This window comes from Tachypleus tridentatus, chromosome 9, assembly GCF_004210375.1.
Source record: "Tachypleus tridentatus isolate NWPU-2018 chromosome 9, ASM421037v1, whole genome shotgun sequence".
NCBI lineage: Eukaryota > Metazoa > Arthropoda > Merostomata > Xiphosura > Limulidae > Tachypleus > Tachypleus tridentatus.
In genome coordinates, this window is record NC_134833.1 from 33125922 (window position 1) to 33149405 (window position 23484).

Here is a 23484-nt window from a genome sequence, read left to right on the forward strand (position 1 = left end):
ATGAATGACGTGAAAAGCCGATATCATCAATGAACTATAATTTTGATTTTCCGTCTTTTTTTTTTCCTGTTACAGTCCCAGAAATGTCAACGTAACGGATATTGAGGATAATCATGTTGGTCACATGACAGTCGTCTTATTGGTAGCATTGTGATCTACCGTCATGTGCTAGTTGACACAAAACACAAACAGGAAATCTAACTAAGCAAAGAGGCACGCAATACTTTAATGAAAAAGAAAAACGTGATGGTATGTATAAGTCTGTGTGCATGATATGACTGTGGTTATCAAAAGAGGAATTTCACACATTTTCCAAAGAAAAAAATAGACAAAAACGTATTAGTGACTAGTTCAGCCATAGAATCACTAAGTATAAAAGACATGAGATTACTGCAATATGCATAAGTTTAAGCTTTAATTAACAATTCAGTGATTGGACGTACAGAAAGCTAATGAGTATTACAAGAATGACCAACCCTCCTGTGATAGACAATTTTCGAAGGAATGTCGAGGTCCTGACTCAGAAAATGACCAAAAGGAGTAGGAATAGGTCCAGTCCCAGAATATGATCAAATGGAGGTAGAAAGAAGTTCAGCCTTAGAATGTGGCTAAAGAGAACAAGAAGTTCATTCTTAGAATATGTCCAAAGAGAACAAGAAGAGGTTCAGCCTTAGAATATGACCAAAGAGAACAAGAAGAAGTACAGTCTTAGAATATGAAATATGACCAAAGAGGGCAAGATGAGAAACAGACTCAAAATACAATAAAAGAGGACTTTGAAATTACTCACAATGTCGCAGAAGTTGGACCTACTAACAATCTATCTAAACATTAGGTGTATCTTGCTGCTGTGATTGTTAGTGTAAGGAATTATTTTCTTTGCCCTCACAGAATATGTGGTTAACGCGTGTGTTTACTAGATAAGAAACTAATATCTTCGGCCTATACCGCATAATAATTCACTTTTAATTTACGGTAAAAAAGACTGTCAGGCGAGCTTCCAGACTTTCCACAATAATAGTTTAGAACTTTAAATCTATTTACGGTGTTTTCTTTTAAATTAGTAGTGATTCACCAATGTATATTTCTGGAACATACTCTAAAATAACTGTTTCAGCTTGTAAGTGTTTTTTATCGTTATTCAATATAAAATTAACGCCGATTCCATATAAAATATTTTACCGTGTACTTGAAGTGCTTTCATTGTAATTCCATAAATAATTGCTTTTAAATTAACGTGTAACCCACATAAAATATACTTTTATGCGTCCATTTCTAGTGTTTTTCTTACAGTCACTCTACAAAGAAATAGTTTTAAATTAACGGTATATTTCACGTTATTTTAATATTTGTACCCTTACTTTAAAGTACGATTTTAACACCGCAAATAAATGGTTAATTGAAGGTGTTTTTACGGAATATTTTTACAGTGTATATTCTTATATGTCTGAAAATACACAATGAGATGAAATTTACATAAACTTGAGTGATACCAGTAGAACTTGATTTTAAACAAATAATCAAAAACAACATTTGCTTTCCCTATATGGTGTTCGTCTTTTAGAATTTTCGACAATGGTACACAGATTTAACTAAAACTTCGGAGGACAGGTCACTTGCCCTAACTGTGATTTCAAGGAATTTGCAATTCGTTTCTGTTCGCCGCAAAAAAACACACACTCTAGGGTCGTGAGTATACTATACAAGAGATTGTCGAATCAAACTACAGGATCAGACTATGCGCACATACATATGACAGACTAGAGAAAAGGTACAGTCTTGGACTATTCTTGTCTGCTTGTTGTCATTTTTATAGTAAACCTAGAGTGTGTTTTTGCGGCGAACAGAAAATAATTGTAAATCCCTTAAAATCACAGTCAGGGCACACTAACCACTTGGCCACGACCTGTCCTCCAAAGTTTAAGTTAAATCTTGGAAGTTGTCTTAACTCAGAGTGGTTTTAAGCTCTCACAAACATCTTACAATAGCTTATCAGTAGCTTCTAACTTTATATAGTCTAGATTTTTCTCATATTCTGGCAGAGCCACGTGAAATATATCGCTCCAAAAATCTGGACAATTGAAGGTCGCGACAAGATAGAAAGTAGTGGAGAAACACACCGATGCAACATGTAGTTTCGAAGTTGACACACTAGGATGCATACAGACTGGCAATAGCTTATCATACACTTTATGTAATTTCCAACCTCTGGGTTTGTCACGAAGACAGTTTATCAGGTACATGTATAAACTGTTTAATTCAGCGTCTATCCATGGTTAGGTTCCTATAGAAAAAAAAAAAAGTAAAAAAATAAAATTTAAAAACCTGCAAACGGAGATCGTAACAAGAGACAATAAGAAAACAAGGGCGGGCAGACTGTGGATATCATTTACTCAAACCACAAATCCCTATTTTGGCTTCATGTTGTTACACTGAATAACATTTAGTGGAGTCGAAATACGGATTTCTCGTTTGAATAAATAATGTATGCAGTATCTCCAACCTTGTTTCCTTACCTTTTTTTTTTATCCATAACTGCAGGTTTTAAATTTCCAGGTTTGGGGGAACGGGAATTCGAACCCGAGACACTCAGATTACGAGTTGAGCAACCTAATCACCTGGCCATGCCGGGTCAAATGTTAAGCTGAAACTTGAGATTTATATGACAATATGGTACACATTTATAGTTGCTATGTAACTTAATTCTCTCCCACTCATGAGAACATGGTACACATTTATAGTTGCTATGTAACTTAAATCTCTCTCACCCATGAGAACATGGTACACATTTATAGTTGCTACGTAACTTAATTCTCTCTCACCCATGAGAACATGGTACACATTTATAGTTGCTATGTAACTTAATTCTCTCTCACCCATGAGGACATGGTACACACTTATAGTCGCTACGTAACTTAATTTTCTCTCACCCATGAGGACATGGTACACATTTATAGTTGCTACGTAACTTAATTTTCTCTCACCCATGAAAACATGGTACACATTTACAGTTGTTGTGTAACTTTATTTTCTCTCACCAATGAGAACATGGTACACATTTATAGTTGCTACGTAACTTAATTCTCTCTCACCCATGAGAACATGGTACACATTTATAGTTGCTACGTAACTTAATTTTCTCTCACCCATGAGGACATGGTACACATTTATAGTTGTTGTGTAACTTTATTCTCTCTCATCCTTTACATATATATAATGCATAGTAGTAAACATATATATATATGCTAATACTTAGACACAACCCCTATTAAGCATGTATTAAACTGTACCAGTAGGAAAACAGCATTTTTAAATAAAACATCGCTTTAAATAAAACTTCGTGTCGTTTAAAGTAACAATTCAACGAATTTGTGTAAGAAAATTTAATAGAACGTGTATTAATTTCTAATCCTTCATTTCATACTTAGTATCGGGGTTTACACCCTAAAAACACTGATTGTATAGTGTACAAAGCATTGAGCATCTACACGCTAGAGGTATCTAACCTTCATCTATTACTGTCTGGTAATTCCCATTTCACTCTGTACTTAAGCTCTTTAAAGAAACTTCAGATGTTTATATGAAACTTAACTTCAAGGAGTTACGATAACATTGTTTTCCCTAGAAATATGATGATTTTTAGCTTATTTATAATATAGAAGAAACAAATCAACTTTTCAATACCCCTACGACCTTCGCAGTAATTTAGTTCCTATTCTATAAAAGGTTTGAGTACAATATACTAAATTATTTTTGTTGTAGGCTGGCAAGAGAATAATCAAAATAAGAAATATTAGAAACGGATCATTTTGAGGTGATTCTCTTTTCCTAATATGTTTAACACGCGTGTTTTTTTGTGCATTTAATATCTAAATACTAAAGGTTTTAAAGCGTTGATTAAACTGAATCTTTTCCTTTTGAGGTTTCTTTTTTCCGAACATTTTATCAGGGTTTTGTGTAATTCCTTGTGATTCCTATTACGAACCGCTAACGTGGAAATAAATACAAACAAACAAACAGCAAAATAAAAATTTTCAAAACTCTACTATTCAAGACAAATAACAACGCAGATAGCAGTATGTAAAATACAAGAAATTCCTTAAACTACGGGCTGTGGTGAAAATGTGTGAGTATATAAGCCATTATTATACTATCAACTTTTTTTAGGGCAATTTCGTAAGTAATTTTGTACTAACCTGGCCTGTTGCTTGTATATTACAGTTCTAGAAACACTAGGATAAGGGTTGGGGGAATCGACAATCTTTTGGCCAAACTTTATATATATTTACAAATACTTTTTAACTAGTATTTTATCACGTTCCATTTCCTAAATGATCCGTTACATAAGCACAAACATGTACAGAATGTTTATGTAAACCTTAACCTCAATTCTGAGATAGTTTAGTCAGTAAAGCTTTTTTCAGGGGAACAAGTAAGGTTTTAGTGATCGACTGTTTATTAACATAATGCTTTATTTCAGAAGTTCCTGAAACAGTAGGATAGGGTGTGGCAAAATAAATGTCCGGTGGGAGGAAAGGAAAAGTACCAATAGTGTTGATGATTGGCTAGAAAGGAAGAGAGTAATAGGAAGAACAGGAAGTCTCTCTCTAAACCATGTGGGTTAATGATAGGGATCCAGAAGGTGGACAGAGAACTGTAGTTAACATGAGGACAGACGTCACGTGTAATGTCATTAGGTGTATGTAACAGACAACCCGACAGTTTCCTTGTCACCCTCGTCAATTAAGTTAAAACCCTCATGATGCATATCCTGTACCGCCATATCACTTTACATGTGTTGTTGATTGTGCTGGTGATGGGGCCTTTGCCTGAATTCCAAATATGTGGCTAAACCAAATGTTCTTAACAGTATGACTATTTTTTTCTGGTTGGGGAAGTCACAACAACAATGCTCTAAACACATCTGCCACATATATCAACTATTCATTCAGCATCCTAAGAAATCTAAAGTAAAAATCAGATATTTTGCAAGGGACATAGACAGAGAAATCATTGAACAACCAAGTTACACATCGTTTATGCATTTTAAACACAAATCTCTTTAACTTTACCACTTAAAAACACACGAATACCAAAAAACTAAGTACTTTATTATAGAATCATTCTAAGTATTCATAATAACTACCATTCCACACGTTGAAGTACAGTACTTGGTAAAGAATTTCTGTTACTTCTCTATTCTAATTACAAGAGTTACCATTTCTGCTGACGTAGATACATATTTCCTCGTCTAGAGAACTATTATAAGATTTTGTATCACCATGAAGAAGAAATGTACCCTTCTAACTTCCCAAAATCCACCAGTTTCAAGTTTCAAATGAGTAATGAAATATTTACACTACTATTTTTTTTTTAATTGCGTTCCTAAAAACTGAGGAAGTTCTTTTCTGTAAACATCGCAGTGAAAGAATAACCCGGCGTAGTTTTATTACGCTGTTTTCTATAAACGTAGCAACGACAGTTACTAATTTTTAACAGTTTTTCTATAAATGTAACAAAGAAAGCGTTACTAATTGTTGAGCTATTTTCTATAAAAGTAGCAACGAAGAGAGTAACTAGTTTTTGAATAGTGACCTATCGAAGTTACAATGAAAAAGTTAACCAATGCAGTTTTTATCTCCCGAGAGACTCACAATATTAATTTCAAAATAATTTAGAAACGAATTAATATACCTATTTTTTTAGTTTTATTTAATAGCATGGATCTACAGGCCGTGTAGACTGGTCCATCTGTTGTGATTTTGATTTAGAAGTAACCATCCGAAATACAATAAATAATTTACTTATCCTATTTCTTTGTCATAATAGTAACTTCACACACAAAGTTGTGTAATGAAATTAAACAGATACCATCAACTGTAAGTCTAAACATGTTATTCTAATAATGTTACACAATACATTACAAAGAAACTCCTAAATTAGCCAATCACAGAGCCAAAAACGAAATTAATTTTTCACAAAATGTTGGAAGGACGTATCTGGCATATAAAATTTTCAGAATTAAATAGAAATAAAAACAACATATCAAACACCACAGTGCTGATTTCATGCTGTACTGAACACCAACACGAGTTCCAAACGTTTGACCGAGCAAGAACAATGACTAAGGACTGGGAGTCCTGGATTTCATGCATCGAAACCAATTTGTGTTCTTCAAGACTATGTGTTCCACCTTCCACTCAGTAACTGTAAACAAGCGAAGTACACGAAACTTCCTCCAAACCGGCAATTTATAAACAACAATAGATGGAGATTTTGCTGTACACTTCCTCTCTATCTCTGTACATACACATACATATATATATATATATATATACATATATATAAAACGAAGGTAGCTAGTCATAACCACCCACCGCCAATTCTTCGGTACTCTTCTACCAGCAAATAGTGGGATTGACCATCACATAACACTCCTACGGCTAAAAAACCCCTTCAGTTTTATGTACATGTATGTTTTTTTACACGTTAGTCGTGTTTTCAACAGTGTATTTCTTTTGAACGCCTTCAGGAATGATTTTTTTCATAATACACTAACGTAATCATATTACATAAACAATTTCTAACGACGTAATTAAAAAAGACTCTGATTCACGAGATATAATTTCTTGTTTTAACTATAAAATAGACAAAACTTCCAACAAACTTTAAAGAGCTCCACATTTATCATATTTCCATTCCGAAAAATTTTGATTGCACTTACGTGAATAATTTTATTTTTATTAAATTCTATACATATTCTAGTTCTATTACCATGGACAGCACAACATTGAACAATTTTGTTAAATTGTACATATATTCTGTACTTCAACAAACCTAAGATTTCTTCTTAACCAACATACATAGTACTGTTTCCCAGAGCAGCACAACACTGGACAATTTTGTTTTTGTACACATACTCTGAACTTCCAGGAAGCTAAGATTCCCTCATAACCAACATACATAGTACTGTTTCCCAGAGCAGCACAACACTGGACAATTTTGTTTTTGTACACATACTCTGAACTTCCAGGAAGCTAAGATTCCCTCATAACCAACATACATAGTACTGTTTCCCAGAGCAGCACAACACTGGACAATTTTGTTTTTGTACACATACTCTGAACTTCCAGGAAGCTAAGATTCCCTCATAACCAACATACATAGTACTGTTTTCCAGGGCAGCACAACACTGGACAATTTTGTTTTTGTACACATACTCTGAACTTCCAGGAAGCTAAGATTTCCTCATAACCAACATACATAGTATTGCTTCCCAGGACAGCACAACACTGGACAATTTTGTTTAATTGTACACATACTCTGAACTTCCAGGACGCTAAGATTTCCTCTTAACCAAACCACATAGTACTGTTTTCCAGGACAGCACAACACTGGACAATTTTCATGATGACGAGAAACCCACTTGAAGTAAAAATGTTTTCTCAAGACGGCTGGTAGGAGTATTAGCATTAATTAACATAAAGTACAGACCAACGTTTCGACCTTTCTCGGCCATCTGCATGTTAACCTGAAGATGTGTTCTCAAGACGGCTGGTATGGGAATAACACTTTATTTCAATTAAGTCGTGTTGAGAATACTGGAAATTTTTTTTAACTGTATACATACTCTGAACTTCAAGGAAGTTTAACATTTCTTTATGTTTCCTGATTATTGAATTTTGCGCAAAGTTACTGGAGGGCTATTGCGCTGGCCGTCTGTAATTTTGAAGCAATAGAAAGAAGACAGCTAGTCAACATCATTCACCGCCAACTCATAGGCTACTCTTTACCAACGAACAATTGAATTTTCGTCACATGTAGTGTCTCCACGACTGAAACTTTTGTGACGAAATTCGACACAGACTGCGATTCGAGAACCCTAACCACAAGGTTATTTTCGCGGACTGACGTCATAAAACAAAATGTACTTTATTTAGAAGTTACAGGTCTGGGACCCCTTCAAAGTACTCTCCTCCCCAACGCACACACTTATCCCAACGGTGTTTCCACTTGTTGAAACAATCCTGGTACGCTTCTTTTGTAATGTCCTCCAGCTCCTTCGTCGCATTTGCCTTAATCTCGGAAATCGTCTCAAATCTTCTTCCTTTCAAGGGTCTTTTGAGCTTGGGGAACAAGAAAAAATCGCAAGGAGCAAGATCAGGGGAGTAGGAGGGGTGGGGAAGAACAGTGATCGAGTGTTTGGCCAAAAACTCACGAGTTCTGAGGCACAAATTTCGCAGCAACGCGGTGAATCTTCAATTTTTCGGTCAAAATCTCGTAACAAGCTTCAACTGACATCTCACACTCTTCAGGAAGCTCCCTGACAGTCAGACGTCGATTTGCCCGCATCAGGGTGTTGATTTTGTCGACGTGTGGGTCGTCAGTTGACGTGGAAGGACATCTAGGACGCTCATCATCTTCAATGGACTGTCGACCATCCTTAAAACGTTCATGCCACTTGAAATATGCCGTACGCTTCATAGCAACATCACCGTAAGCCGTGTTAAGCATAGCAAAAGTTTCAGTCGCAGATTTTCCAAGTTTAACACAAAATTTCACAGCAAGTCGTTGCTCCTTCAGGTCATTCATTCTGAAATCCGCCAAACGAAAAAATCGCACTTCACTTAAAACCGCGTAGCTAATACACAAATGAAGATATCTGCAATCGAGAAATGGCGTCGTGATTAGCTGATCTGTGCAAACCTAGCGACACCAAGCGGATTCCCCTGGAACCAACTGGAGCCGCGCAATTTAAACAGTCCGCGTATTTTGAACAGACCTCGTATGAAAGAAAACAAATTAAAAATCAGTATCTTATGTGAAACTGCATCAACCTGAGCACTTAAAGAGGTTTCAAACTTCCGAAGAGGCCTTTCCTAAAGGCAAGCTTTGCTTAGGAATTTTCTTAAATCATTTTGGTTAATACGACGTTTTTTTTCTCTCTCTCTCTGTTTAACGACGAGTTAATGACATGAAATCCGCACATTTGTCTCTAATAAGCTCAAAAACGTAACCTTTTAACCTAGTAACGTCCAGGTAAGATTTCTTAATTATGTTTGTTTGTGTTTTCCTATAGCGAAGCCATGCGTGTCCAACGAGGGGGAATCGAACACATGATTGTAGAGTTGTAAATCCGGGGAACATCTATCTTAGTAGCATTAACTGGAACTTTATGCTAGACTTCTTAACACGTCCCTGATAAAAACACGTGACGATTGTAAGCCAATACTCCCATAAGTCCCCTTTTAGTGTCGTTACATTGTAAAATGTGTACTTGTCCGGAGATACCGACTATATCACAATATTTTTTAAATCTTTGTTTCAATTTCGCGAAACATTAATTCACTTGTCCGAGGACAACCGACATTCAGCTTTTCTACCTGGTTTGAGTAAAGTTTTGCACAAGAAAACAAACGTGTAATATTGCCAACTGAAAATGACTCTTAAAAAAGGCTACCATGTTTCACAATTGTTCCTCATGTGCATATCGTATATATATATACACACCGTAAATATATACTGATTTTCTTTCCTAATAAATTACTGCGAGGTCCAAGAGTTCTTTGAAATGTAAAACAATACAATTTTTTTTTTCGATTGGAACAACGAAAACTTTTGTAGCTTGTTTTTGCTACTGTTCTCTTTTACCAGGAATTTAATTTCACACACATACAGATTGCGGTAACCTCATGTAAGCACTAAGTATACCTGGTGTATAATTATACGGGTTGTTTGAGCCCATATCTTGGCTGTATGTCATAAAATTATGCGAAAATTCGCTGTAGTCATGAAGAATAATTATTCAGGTTTGGTAAAAACAAAATTATATACATGAGTTTTTATATCTTTTGTGCTTTATAATAATGGAGGTTATAATCTATAGTTATCTTATTCATCCATAAAAGCCATCACAACCTTATCTTACAAAATCCTTGTGACCGACATTGAGCTTACAGAAAATCTGATAAAATAGCAAGTTTGAATATAGAAGGTGTGTGTGTGTTTTTATTACAAAAAAGCCATCGAGCCCCTAATTTTAGCGTTGTAAATCCGTAGACTTTCCGCTGTACTTGCGGGGGACAACATAGAAGGTAAATAGCACTTTATAAAAGTGATTTGTATATGCTAGTACAATGGCAAGTCGCCACAGTGCCACAAACGGTAAGTTTAATGATCTCCATAGTCGCATATCAAAACTGTTAAACGTTATACAGCTAAAGGACAAATTTCAAAAGAGTAAGCCTATAAGAAAGAAACTCATACATTGGTGTTTGGGAAAGCAAGGGTTCCTCAAACCACACTAAAGATCAGTTTCAAAGAGTTCATCAAACTTATCTCTAAAATGAAGGTCATGGTTACGAAAGAGAACCCTTCAACTCAAGAAGTGGCTACACCTATGAAGGGGAAACTCTCCAACTCGAAAAGCCTTTGTGATAAATGTATTCATATTATCTAGTGCCGTTAACAATAAAATAAACAAGGAACTAAAGCCAATAAGGTCATAAGTTGCCAGCAACGACTCGAAATTAGAACCAAGAAAATATAATTTGATCTCACGCATACCAACTCTCCAAACTCAGCTATAACCGACTTTTGTGCATTTGATCTGCTTAAACGTAACCTTAGAATTTGACGTCTATGTACATATTCTGATTAGACGTGCAGTGTAAAGTTAATATCAACGTTCTTTGATGGAGAACGTATCATGGTTCAAAGGGCGGTACAGGATCCGAAACATTATTCTTATAAAACTTTGATTAACTCCAGTACCCAAGTGTTAAAATACACACCAGCTATTTGGTGCTATGGCCCGGCATGGCCAAGCGTGTTAAGGCGTGCGACTCGTACTCTGAGGGCCGCGGGTTCGAATCCCTGTCGCACCAAACATGCTCGCCCTTTCAGCCGTGGGGGCGTTATAATGTGACGGTCGATCCAACTATTCGTTGGTAAAAGAGTAGCCCAAGAGTTGGCGGTGGGTGGTGATGACTAGCTGCCTTCCCTCTAGTCTTACACTGCTAAATTAGGGACGGCTAGCACAGATAGCCCTCGAGTAGCTTTGTGCGAAATTAAAAACAAACTAATAATTTGGTGCTATTGTTAACGATTTCTTACGTTAAACTTTCTTATGCTTTACTGTTTTTAACGCACGTGTTTAAATATTCCTTATAGTTTTATTGCACTTCGCTCGTGTTTTGATGTTGTTTGGTTCTTACTTTTCCAATATATTTTAACATTTAAATTTGGTTACGAAAAACCCACTTTTTATAAGACAAAAACTGAACACAATTTGAATGGGTAATGAAGGAAGTTTTATTACAGACGTACATTTTGACGAGACTGTATCATAATCACTATTGTCCCAAATTTTTAGTTTGAATAATTACTATTCGTCTGTATTTTTTGTTTCGCTTTCTCCACGTTTAAGGACCAATAGAAGGTTTTCAGGGTACAACATGCAAGTGGAAACCTGACAGCTAAGCTTGTGAGACGGAAGTATACCCAGTGCGAGAAGACAGGAAACGTCTCGTTGGCTTAGGTCTAACAGTTCTCACGGCTGGCGGTGCGACACAGAGGGGAAACTTAGGGTTGCCGTTCACAACAAGTACTCAGGGATGGACAGGGTAGTTATGAACCTGCAAGTACAGAGGGATGTACACAATAGAGTTCAACAGTTGGCCGAACGTGTGCACAAAAGGCTATACAACACAAAGGCCTAACGGGGAAAAAACCTTCTATTAATTTTGGTATTTAGAAGACCAACGCTTTTTAGGAACCATCAAAGTGAAACGAACCGTTTTCTATTTCGCTATGTTTATCATTGCTTCTGTACTTTTGCGAGTTTCAATACTGAACAATACGGTGCCGTACTCATATTTCAAGTACATATATCAATTGTTACCTTTAGAATTGCAACCAAATTTAAATGCAGTTGTACGTATATTACTCTCGCGTGATGTTATCGCATTTCCAACAAACTACTGATTGATCTGCCAAAATGATCATTGACTAAACTGAAAATATATAAAAGTATACACGTTTGGATAGATTTTCATTACAATTCTGTTTAGTTGTAAGTTCTTCATTAACATTTATTACATTATTTAATTTATTTGTAGCCGGCAAGAAAAGAAAAGGCTTTTATCCAGTTAGCATTCTGTTTATTGTGAAATTACAATAAAATTCAGATTTTATCAATATTATATGAGGCCCGGCATAGCATAGTGTGTTAAGGCGTTCGACTCGTAATTCGAGGGTCGCAAGTTCGAATCCCGGTCGCACCAAACATGCTCGCCCCTTTCAGCCGTGGGAGCATTATAATGTAATAGTAAATCCCACTATTCGTTGGTAAAAGAGTAGCCCAAGAGTCGGCGATGGGTGGTGATGACTAGCTGCCTTCCCTCTAGTCTTACACTGCTAAATTAGGGACGGCTAGCACAGATAGCCCTCGAGTAGCTTTGTGCGAAATTAAAAACAAACTAATAATTTGGTGCTATTGTTAACGATTTCTTACGTTAAACTTTCTTATGCTTTACTGTTTTTAACGCACGTGTTTAAATATTCCTTATAGTTTTATTGCACTTCGCTCGTGTTTTGATGTTGTTTGGTTCTTACTTTTCCAATATATTTTAACATTTAAATTTGGTTACGAAAAACCCACTTTTTATAAGACAAAAACTGAACACAATTTGAATGGGTAATGAAGGAAGTTTTATTACAGACGTACATTTTGACGAGACTGTATCATAATCACTATTGTCCCAAATTTTTAGTTTGAATAATTACTATTCGTCTGTATTTTTTGTTTCGCTTTCTCCACGTTTAAGGACCAATAGAAGGTTTTCAGGGTACAACATGCAAGTGGAAACCTGACAGCTTAGCTTGTGAGACGGAAGTATACCCAGTGCGAGAAGACAGGAAACGTCTCGTTGGCTTAGGTCTAACAGTTCTCACGGCTGGCGGTGCGACACAGAGGGGAAACTTAGGGTTGCCGTTCACAACAAGTACTCAGGGATGGACAGGGTAGTTATGAACCTGCAAGTACAGAGGGATGTACACAATAGAGTTCAACAGTTGGCCGAACGTGTGCACAAAAGGCTATACAACACAAAGGCCTAACGGGGAAAAAACCTTCTATTAATTTTGGTATTTAGAAGACCAACGCTTTTTAGGAACCATCAAAGTGAAACGAACCGTTTTCTATTTCGCTATGTTTATCATTGCTTCTGTACTTTTGCGAGTTTCAATACTGAACAATACGGTGCCGTACTCATATTTCAAGTACATATATCAATTGTTACCTTTAGAATTGCAACCAAATTTAAATGCAGTTGTACGTATATTACTCTCGCGTGATGTTATCGCATTTCCAACAAACTACTGATTGATCTGCCAAAATGATCATTGACTAAACTGAAAATATATAAAAGTATACACGTTTGGATAGATTTTCATTACAATTCTGTTTAGTTGTAAGTTCTTCATTAACATTTATTACATTATTTAATTTATTTGTAGCCGGCAAGAAAAGAAAAGGCTTTTATCCAGTTAGCATTCTGTTTATTGTGAAATTACAATAAAATTCAGATTTTATCAATATTATATGAGGCCCGGCATAGCATAGTGTGTTAAGGCGTTCGACTCGTAATTCGAGGGTCGCAAGTTCGAATCCCGGTCGCACCAAACATGCTCGCCCCTTTCAGCCGTGGGAGCATTATAATGTAATAGTAAATCCCACTATTCGTTGGTAAAAGAGTAGCCCAAGAGTCGGCGATGGGTGGTGATGACTAGCTGCCTTCTCTCTAGTCTTACACTGCTAAATCAGGGACGGCTAGCGCAGATAGTCGTCGAGTAGCTTTGTGCGAAATTCAAAACAAACAAACTAATCAACAGCATACAATGTCTAGTTAAATATACATTCAAGATAAAATACCTCAGTTAGACAACTTGAATAAACGCAATAACTTTTAACTATTTATATCAGGAATAATTTCCGTTCAAACGTAGGCTAGTGGTTAGGGTACTCTGACTGTAAATCCAGGAGTTAACTGTTTACCATCCACTGTTCTGCATTCTAAGACCGTGGGTCCGCAACGAGATTGATGGTCAAAGCCAATTAATGCTTCCATTCTGACCTATGAACTCAAAATTAGAAATACCTTTGAGCAAATAGCATTTTCTATAACTGTTGAAGAAAACTGAAAGAAAAATAACGATAAAAACAATATAAAAAACAGATGCAAGTTCATCGCATTTTGTTTTCACATTCCAGTTGATTTGTCTAATTCGGTTCGTAATTGTTGGTGTGTAAAAACACAAGCATTTCAGTATTTTTGAAAAGACCTGTGATTTCCCTACACATAGCTACGTTGTAAATAGCCTTTCCTAGCACATGCCTACATCATAAACATCTGTCCCTACGCATGCTCATAGCATAAATAATCTTCTCTAGCACATAATAACATGTTCTCCAGTGGCACAGCGGTATGTCTGCGGATGTACAACGCTAGAAATTGAGCTTCGATACCCATGGAGGGAATAGCACATACAGCCTATTGTGCAGCTTTATGCTTAACTACAAACAAACATTATAAATAATCTTTCGTAGCATATAACCTCACGTTATAAAGAGCCTACTCTAACACACTCCCATCATAAATAACCTTTCCTGGAACATGCTCAGATCATAGAGAACCCTTCCTACAATCTTAGGATGAAACAGTTGTTAGGTTGGATCAAATAATGTTTATCAAATTATAAAAACAACAACACGCACGCCCTTTCTTTACTTACTTATTTTCGTGTCTTTACTTTATTCAAGGCCAATACTAAGCGAATCCCGTATGCATTCTACATCACTTCCGCCATAAAAACACTAAGGAAAACATGCACCGGTGATCACTGGACAGGCAGATTTTAAGACACTATATGAACTATGAAGTGTTACTCTTACCTAAAACACAGAAGTTTATGACACAACTTAAAAATTATTTTACATATGTTAAAATAAAACTGTTATTGTTAAAAAAAACAAGGGACTTACCTCGTTTAACCCTAAATTCATATTTCAGCCAATGACAAGTGATAAGCGCAACATAGTTATTCTTATTTACTGCTATTTTAACTCTAAAAATATTAACAAAGAGAAACATTTGGATATAAAAGCATTTACGCAAAAAATTCTATTTATACACTTCCTACTTAAGCTACCCGTTCAATGGCTGGAATTTTAGTTTAAGAATTATTTTTTTAACTAGCTGTATAAAACCTTTTAGCAGCGTTACCATTTTTGTTCAAGTTTAGCCCTCTATAATGGTAGAAGCTGAACAGTTCAACAATATGTATTAAAGGTGAATTTTACAGAAAAAAGAAAACTTTGCAGTCAAAAGAACTATTCATACTAATTAATTTTGCAGGTTCACATTTTTTATAAAAAATATGTGCTAATAAATGAAACATAGAACTTGGTGCAAAAAAAAGCCCTTTCCGAGCGGCAATCCGAACATGCACCGGTGATCACTGGACAGGCAGATTTTAAGACACTATATGAACTATGAAGTGTTACTCTTACCTAAAACACAGAAGTTTATGACACAACTGAAAAATTATTTTACATAAGTTAAAATAAAACTCTCGTTTGCCGCTAGGAAAAGTTCTGTGACGTAATAGTTGCCAAACAAACCGCCAACGTCAGCGTGTTGAATGTAAATAAACATGGCCAGTGCATACGAAGAAACAGAGACAGAGTCTGTTTTGACTTTGTGTTCTGAACAGTGTTGAGTAGCACCATATCAATTCGAACCTACTCTGAACGAACCTAGAACAGTTACTTTTGACACAGATCTGACAAGTTCTAGTGATGAGGACAGTTCCACGAGTGAGAGTAGCGGAACTGTGAGTGATACTGATAGCGCCCAGGCTGGTTGCGAGTCGGTTATATCTCCAGTGGAAGAATGGTAAGCCTAAGCCATGAAAACAAATATGGTCTGTATTATTTCACGTGCAATTTTAAGCATCTCGAAACCTGTCTGGTGTTTATAAATTATTGGTATCACAGGCTGGGTTTTATTTGTTTATACTTCGCCGACTATGGTAACTAATACTCGGCCTTTCCACAATCATTGTACCGAGTATTTATGACTCGTAACAAGTTGAATTTCAATTATACGTCATAATTCTGTCTATAAAATCAAACTTGATGTAGCAGTCTGAATAGTTAAATTATCTAGAAATGTTAAATTTGAAAAATGGAATTCTTCAAACTATATAAAAATGATACAAAAACATCTACAGAATGATCTACCAGCTTTTAAACTTGGAATATACTCTATTTGGGAAAGATTTGTCCACTGTCTAGACTTGGAAATGAAAGTTTCACTGACTTACAGGTGCCACAAATGCAAAACACGCTCATGAATATCAAATGTGTATGTCTAGTTACATTCTTTAAAAACTTGTATTTTTTAAATTATTATATTATACTAGTTACTGTTTATCGCTTTATACTGCACACATACCTTTAAGTTTGTTCTTTTCGTGATGGCAAGGGATGGCTTCAGAGGGGTGGAACCTGTACGCTGTAGGTTTAGATTAGTCCTCAGCTCTACGCGAGGAAAGAAGGTGGGGACGATCCTGTCTACTGCCGATGTTTTTTTTCAGTATCAACCTGCCTGGCTTGAAACCCACGGAATCCAAAACAGTGGGATCCGACAGAAAACATGAGCGTTCAAAGTGATCTTGACAAAGCTTTGCATGGTGTGAAAGAGTCCAGTTCTTCCTATTGATCATCCGCACCCACTGTCGCCACCTTGCCGGTTCCTTCTCCTTGCACGAAAACGAAAAGAAGCTTTTGCCCGATGACGAATCGTTTTTAAAACCATAAGCAACGCAGTAAACCATGTTATCATAAAACAAACATAAAGTAGCAATATCAAGACAAAAAATAGTCTCACAAAGTATGTAATCCGAAAAAAGCACCGATATATTCACATAAAACACCAGCACTGAAAGGAACAGAATGGTCGGCGCGCAATGAAGCGTGTTTGGCAACTATTACGTCATAGTTGTAAAACGTCACGAAAACAGCCGAACGACAGAGAGGAACTTGAGTTCAGGGACCCGCACATTTTGTTTCATTTTTTACTCAAAAACTAAAGCGTTTAAAAATATGGCAACCACACAGGAATTATACCTAACCAAAGTGCAGTTTCTAAAGCAATTATTAAAAGGGCGAGCATGTTTGGCGCGACGGGGATGCGAACCCGCGACCCTCAGATTACGAGTCGCACGCCTTAACACGCTGGCCATGCCGGGCCCCCAGCATGGTAAGGTGGTTAAAGTACTCGACTCGTAATCCGAGGGTCGCAAGTTCGAATCCTCGTCACACCAAACATGCTCGCCCTTTCAGCCGTGGGGGCGTTATAACGTAACGGTCAATCCCACTATTCGTTGGTAAAAGAGTAGCCCAAGAGCTGGCGGTGGGTGGTGATGACTAGCTGCCTTCCCTCTAGTCTTATACTGCTAAATTAGGGTCGGCTAGCGTAAATAGTCCTCGTGTAGCTTTGCGCGAAATTCGAAAACAAACAATTAAATCCTTCTCCTCTAAAGTTAAGAAAGTAAAGAACTTTATACCAAAAATTAGATACATTTACGTAGATGACAAATAGAAAGTTTTAGATCATGAAGTGTCGCTACTCTTATCTTATGCACTAGAAACTACCAAAACAGAAGACAAGCACATTACTTTCAAACACCGCGGAATGAAGAAACTGTTGGACATTTTGTAATGTGAACAAAGACACTAAACAGAATACAGTAGTAATCAGAAATATAATGTGCTATCTGTGCTCTGCCCACTACGGGTATCAAAACCATTGTAAGTCCGCAGACATGCCGCTGTGCCACTGTATCTCTTCAAACTGATAAATCGATGTGCAAAAGAAAGTTTACACAAGATGATAAGTCAGTGTGGGACAGTTCTCCTCAAATTTGGGTAGGATCCGACTTTTGTATCACAAATAACTTCATGTCTACGATTTCACGTAATTACCTACGCCCTGCGAGTTTATAGCGATCCGGTTCGTGTATGTTGTTTTTCCAAAAGTCTATCTCAAAAAACTGATAAACCGATGTGCAACAACATTTTACACAAGATGGGAAGCCCGGCATGGCCAAGCGTGTTAAGGCGTGCGACTCATAAACATCCCTGTCGCGCCAAACATGCTCGCACTTTCAGCCGTGGGGGAAGTTATAATGTTACGATCAATCCCATTATTCGTTGGTAAAAGAGTAGCCCAAGAGTTTGCGGTGGGTGGTGATGACTAGCTGCCTTCCCTCTAGTCTTACACTGCTAAATTAGGGACAGCTAGCACAGATAGTCCTCGAGTAGCCTTGTGCGAAATTCAAAAACAAACAAACAAACACAAGATGGGAAGTCAGTATGGTTCAGTCCTCCTCAAATTTGGCCAGGATCCGGATTCTGTATCACTTTAAAGAAAGTTTTTCAAGGGGGAGATCAGGAATTTTCGGGGATTTCGGTTGGTAACTCAGTAAAGTCATCGCATTTGTACCAAATTTCATGGACAGAGGTTGAGATTTCTCATCACATTAAAAAAAAAAGGCTGGATTGTTGATCATTCTGGATATGAAAAGGATTTTCTGAGTTTTTGAAGTTGAAATCTTACGTTATCCAATATAAATGTTTGCAATCTCTAAAAGGGGATGACGGAACAACTGTATATAAATACTAAGTTTTATTTGTTTATTTTTACGAGCAACCCTACGCTACGTATATCCGTGCTGTGCCAACTATGGGTATCGAAACGTTTTTTAGCGTTTTTTTTTTTTAATCCCACAAACTTACTGTTGAGCCATTGGGGAACTGCTTATAAAAATTACGTACACACGAAAATATTTACTGAGAAGTTCTGCTACCATGAGTATAGTTATTGCGGTTAGAATGACACATGGATTTCAAAATCAGTGTTTCCGTTAACTGTAATGAATCGTGATCACACGCTGTATTAGCATGAATAAACTAAAGACGAAACTCAGGGAGTGCGAGAATACCACGCATGACATTACACACCACCCCCGTCTCTTTCTTCCTACTTAATTCCACTGCCATGGTTCAACACTTTATCAAGTTGCTTTCGTTAAAACTATTATGTGGCTTAAGAAAAATTATAGTGTGGCCTATACTTTTGTAAGCGGAAAACATATTTTATATTAAAAGGTTTATTCTTGGACGAAGAAAGAGACGCTATTTCTGTGATGAGCCAACCTTGTTAGTTTGTTTGGAATTAAGCACAAAGTTACAGAATGAGCTATGTGTGCTCTGTCCACTACGGGTATCAAACCCGATTTATAGCGTTGTGAGTCCGCAGACATACCGCTCTGCCACTGGTGGGCGTCAAGCTTATTAAAAATACAGAAAGTTAGAAATTCATTCGTGTGCCTTAAATTTTTAGCCGCGGCTCATAGAATGACTCTAGGTTTTTAAATACAAACTTTTAACTCATAGTTCCGTTTTCTCTTGAGTGATTTGATATCTAATTACAGGCTCGGACTCAGGAGGTCAAACCGTTTCGTTTGATGTATTTGGTCTTGCTCATAAACTATAAATAAACAGATTTTATTAAAAACTTGTCTGAAATGAACATGGTTTATATAGGAAGCAACATTACAAAAAAATTTTGCCTTAACGTTAAGATTTCACGTAATTATCCTCATCCAGCGAGGGTATTGCAATCGGATCTGTGGGTGTGTCACCGCAAGCGTATCTCGAAAACTAATAGACCGATGTACACAAAAATTGTACTCACGATGGGAAGTGAGTATGGGAAAGTCCTCTCCACACTTTGTCCGGTTAACAAAAAGGTCAGTTAAAATGTGACAGGAAGAAAAGGTTTCAGTGTGATCTATACATTGAAATGGACGGCGATTCTTGTGTTTGTATAAACTGCACCTAGAGTTTCCTTTTTTCTTTAATCTGAGGGTCGTGGGTTCAAATCTCCCTCACACCAAATATGCTCACCCTTTTAGCCGTGAAGGCGTTATAATGTGGCGGTCAATCCCACTATTCTTTGGTAAAAGAGTAGCCCAAGAGTTGGCGGTGGGTAGTGATGACTAGTTGCCTTCCCTCTAGTCACTGCTAAATTAGGGACGGGTAGCGCAGATAGCCCTTGTGTAGCTTTACGCGAAATTCAAAACAAACAAACCTTTTTTCTTTAAATATATTTGTAACAAAATGACATTAATTTAGCTGGTGTGAAGATTATTTTCATGAATATAAGTTTGTCGTACAAGCGTCTGAATCGTGATCTCCCTTAAATTAACTACTTTATCGTTAATGTACTAAAGTTTCGTGAGACTATAATATGTGATAGAGTCAAATATAATAGAAAGCGTAAACAGTAACTAAAATAAATGACCACTTTCAACTACTAACTGACGTCGTTATTATCACAATGTGTACAAATTCATCAAATATTTTACTTAATTTCCGTATAGAATTGGCCCGGGCATAGCCTAGCAGTTAATGTGTCTGGGCTATGAATCCAAGAACTCATGGTTCGCAGCTCCCATTCGGCACTTTATACAAGCAATATTAATATCCCATTCCAATATTATGCTATTTAGTTGACTGCCTTTCTTCTAGCCTGTGAAATTGACGCTAGGGAGAAATACGCGCAAAAATTATGAAATAAACAAACCCTGTAGAATGATCCTCGTAGGTGTAGATAACCCATGTCAAAGTAGTGACCCAGAAATATCAATCTGTTGGAATTAGTTCGACCCCCCCCTACAATGGCACATTGTTATATCTGCGGATTTGTACCACTAGAAACTGGGTTTTGATGCTCATGGTGGACAGAGAAGACCTTTGTATAGCTTTGTGCCTAATAAGAAACAAGTACCAGTAAAGGATAGAGATGTTGTCGATAGGAAGACAAAGAATGAAAGAAGTCTTCAGAGATCTTTGTACTGTTTTTTTTAAATAGCACGTTAAGAACATTGACCTGTTATGAAACAATCGGACATTAAGAAAACAATAGTAATAATAACCTTTATATCTCCGTTTACATCCTCACAACTTACAGTGGTTTTTACAGCTCAAAGTAATACATATTTTTTATGGAAGTAGTCTCAGCGCTATGATCATTATTGAACAAGTACTCGTACAACGACATCAATACTTGAAATATTTTAACATTATAACACGTATATATATATATAGACACACACACGTATTTATACGTAAAGAACAATTTTTTGTTTTTGTTTGGAATTGAGCACAAAACTACACAATGGGCTATCTATGCTCTGCCCACCGTGGGTATCGAAACCCGTTTAGCGATGCGAGTCCGCAGACATAGTGCTGTGCCAGCCTAGTAAAATAACATGTAGAGTATATACGAAGATAAGCTATTAGAGCGAAGAGGATGTCCTAAATTTTTTTTGCATTGAACTTCGTAATGGTGTGATATTCTACTTTCTATTTCATCTGTTTATGTATTACCTTAAATAGGGTCTATTTACACCAAAATCTTTTTGCCCCGTATCTACACACAATAAGGCTTTTTTCGGTACCTTCTCGGTGTACTACCCGTTCCCTCAATATTAGCCTGATTCGAATCGGGTTTTTTTTTTTTTCAGTCACTTTTCTTTCTTGAACATTCACTAACACCTTGCGCGTAAACATTTCCTAAACTTATCCATTCCGAGTTTGGTTAGTAACACCAAAGGAAGACCGAAACACTGTTTGGCAAGGAGCCAGGATAGATTAATTTAATTACAGTGCTGCAGATATTTTACATCGATTCTGTTGCCTGTTGAAGTCTTAGAATATACACAAAAGTTCAGAAAACCTTTTCTTAGCCATGTTAAAACAGTTGCAATTTGCATAAATTCCATTATGATAACCCTAATGACAATATTATCGATTGTTTCTTTATAAATATTCATAAGATTCTATGTTCTGTTTTCGGATTAAAAATAAAAGTAATAGTATAGAAATTACGAATAAATGGGCATTTCTTTTTATTATTTTCATTTGTAATCCGAAAACAGAACATAGAATCTTATGAATATTTGCATTTATTTTAACGCAGTGAGGCCACGATGCAACGGAAATCAGAGATCACAAGCAAAGTTCAAGGATCAATTTACATTTTTTTACCTTAATCACGACTACTTTTTAAGTCTTCAACTCCAGTTTTACCTATTTTTAGTGATTCAATATTTTGGAACGAATATCTAATTCAGTTATGTAAAGATCGTAAACCAAACGAAATTTACCAGAAGCCAATGTGAGTGCTGGCACATGTATTGGTATCAATGTCTTCAATTCCTGTCTGACGCTTATACATTACTTATACATCATATGAACACTTACAATTTTCAAAAATAAAACAATTACTTTATTTAGAAAAATTGCTATTGACCCGTATTTTTCTTTCTCTGCAGGTGTATATAAACAGTTACTTTGTTCTACTCAGATAAGTCGATGTGGCAATGCACAACTGCAATCGAAAGAGCAGCTGTTCGAAACCATACGAAACCAGGATTTTGACTTTCTTGACACACTGTAGTGTACACATACCGTGAAGCGTGAGAGGCAGTTACTATAGGTATTAAATGTTATACACAGAAATTAAACAAATGCAATAAAGAACTGAATTAGAAAATGATTTCTGATAACGAATAATAAAATTCTAATTTAAATACTATCATTATTAAAAAATATTAACTTACAAATGAGCTATAATATGTTATACTGAATGTGAGGAAAACTACACTTTTCCTGGAATTAGAATAGAAAATGTTTTAGTTATCAGGTTTTCGTTAAAACTGAAAACATTATTTATAAAAACGTTTCATTCTGTTTCGTTAAAAACATGTTGAATGAAAAATACCTTTCATTTTTGTTTCATTTGGAAAATAAAGAGTTCAAGTGATTCGTGTATATTCATGTTACAAACAGAAAATGCAAATTTTTGATATATACAGTAGAAGTCCTAACTGATGTATAATAAAATCGTTTTTTTAAATGTGTATAGGTTTTTACCTTATAATACATCTAATTTGATATACTCACATAAACTGTGTATTTGTTAATCATGATATTTGTATCAATTTTTATGAAATTGTATCGAACTGAGTTTTAAAATATTTATTCTAATTTCTTTACAAAATCCATAATTTTGCTGAAAATTTTGTATTTTACGATGATATTATACTTAACTAACCCTAAAAGTAACGGTAAGTAATGTTTTCGACAAACCGCTATAATTATTACATATTGTCACTTGTTCTTAATAAATGATTAATCACTACCTAACGTGTCCTATATCATTACTAATATATTTAGTGTAAACCTTGATCTAAAGATTTGTTAAAAAATAAGCTCGTGTAAGATAAATATCAAATGACTTGCTTATCGAATATATTAACACAGTATAAAATCAATCAATACTCGTAATA

At 36.1% G+C, this 23484-nt stretch overlaps 1 protein-coding gene across 2 annotated transcripts in view; it reads right to left on the reverse strand.

Annotated features, from left to right (window-relative positions):
* LOC143225013 (uncharacterized) overlaps positions 1 to 23484 on the reverse strand; it is a 72925-nt gene that overhangs the window by 29742 nt on the left and 19699 nt on the right. Inside the window, exon 1 of one of the 2 annotated variants that reach the window (XM_076453649.1) lies at positions 16518 to 16928. The exons of the other annotated variant lie outside the window; for it this stretch is intronic. The gene's annotated coding sequence lies outside the window, so the exon portion shown is untranslated. Of the gene's footprint in view, positions 1 to 16517; positions 16929 to 23484 lie in introns of those variants that run through there. 2 annotated transcript variants of the gene reach the window in all.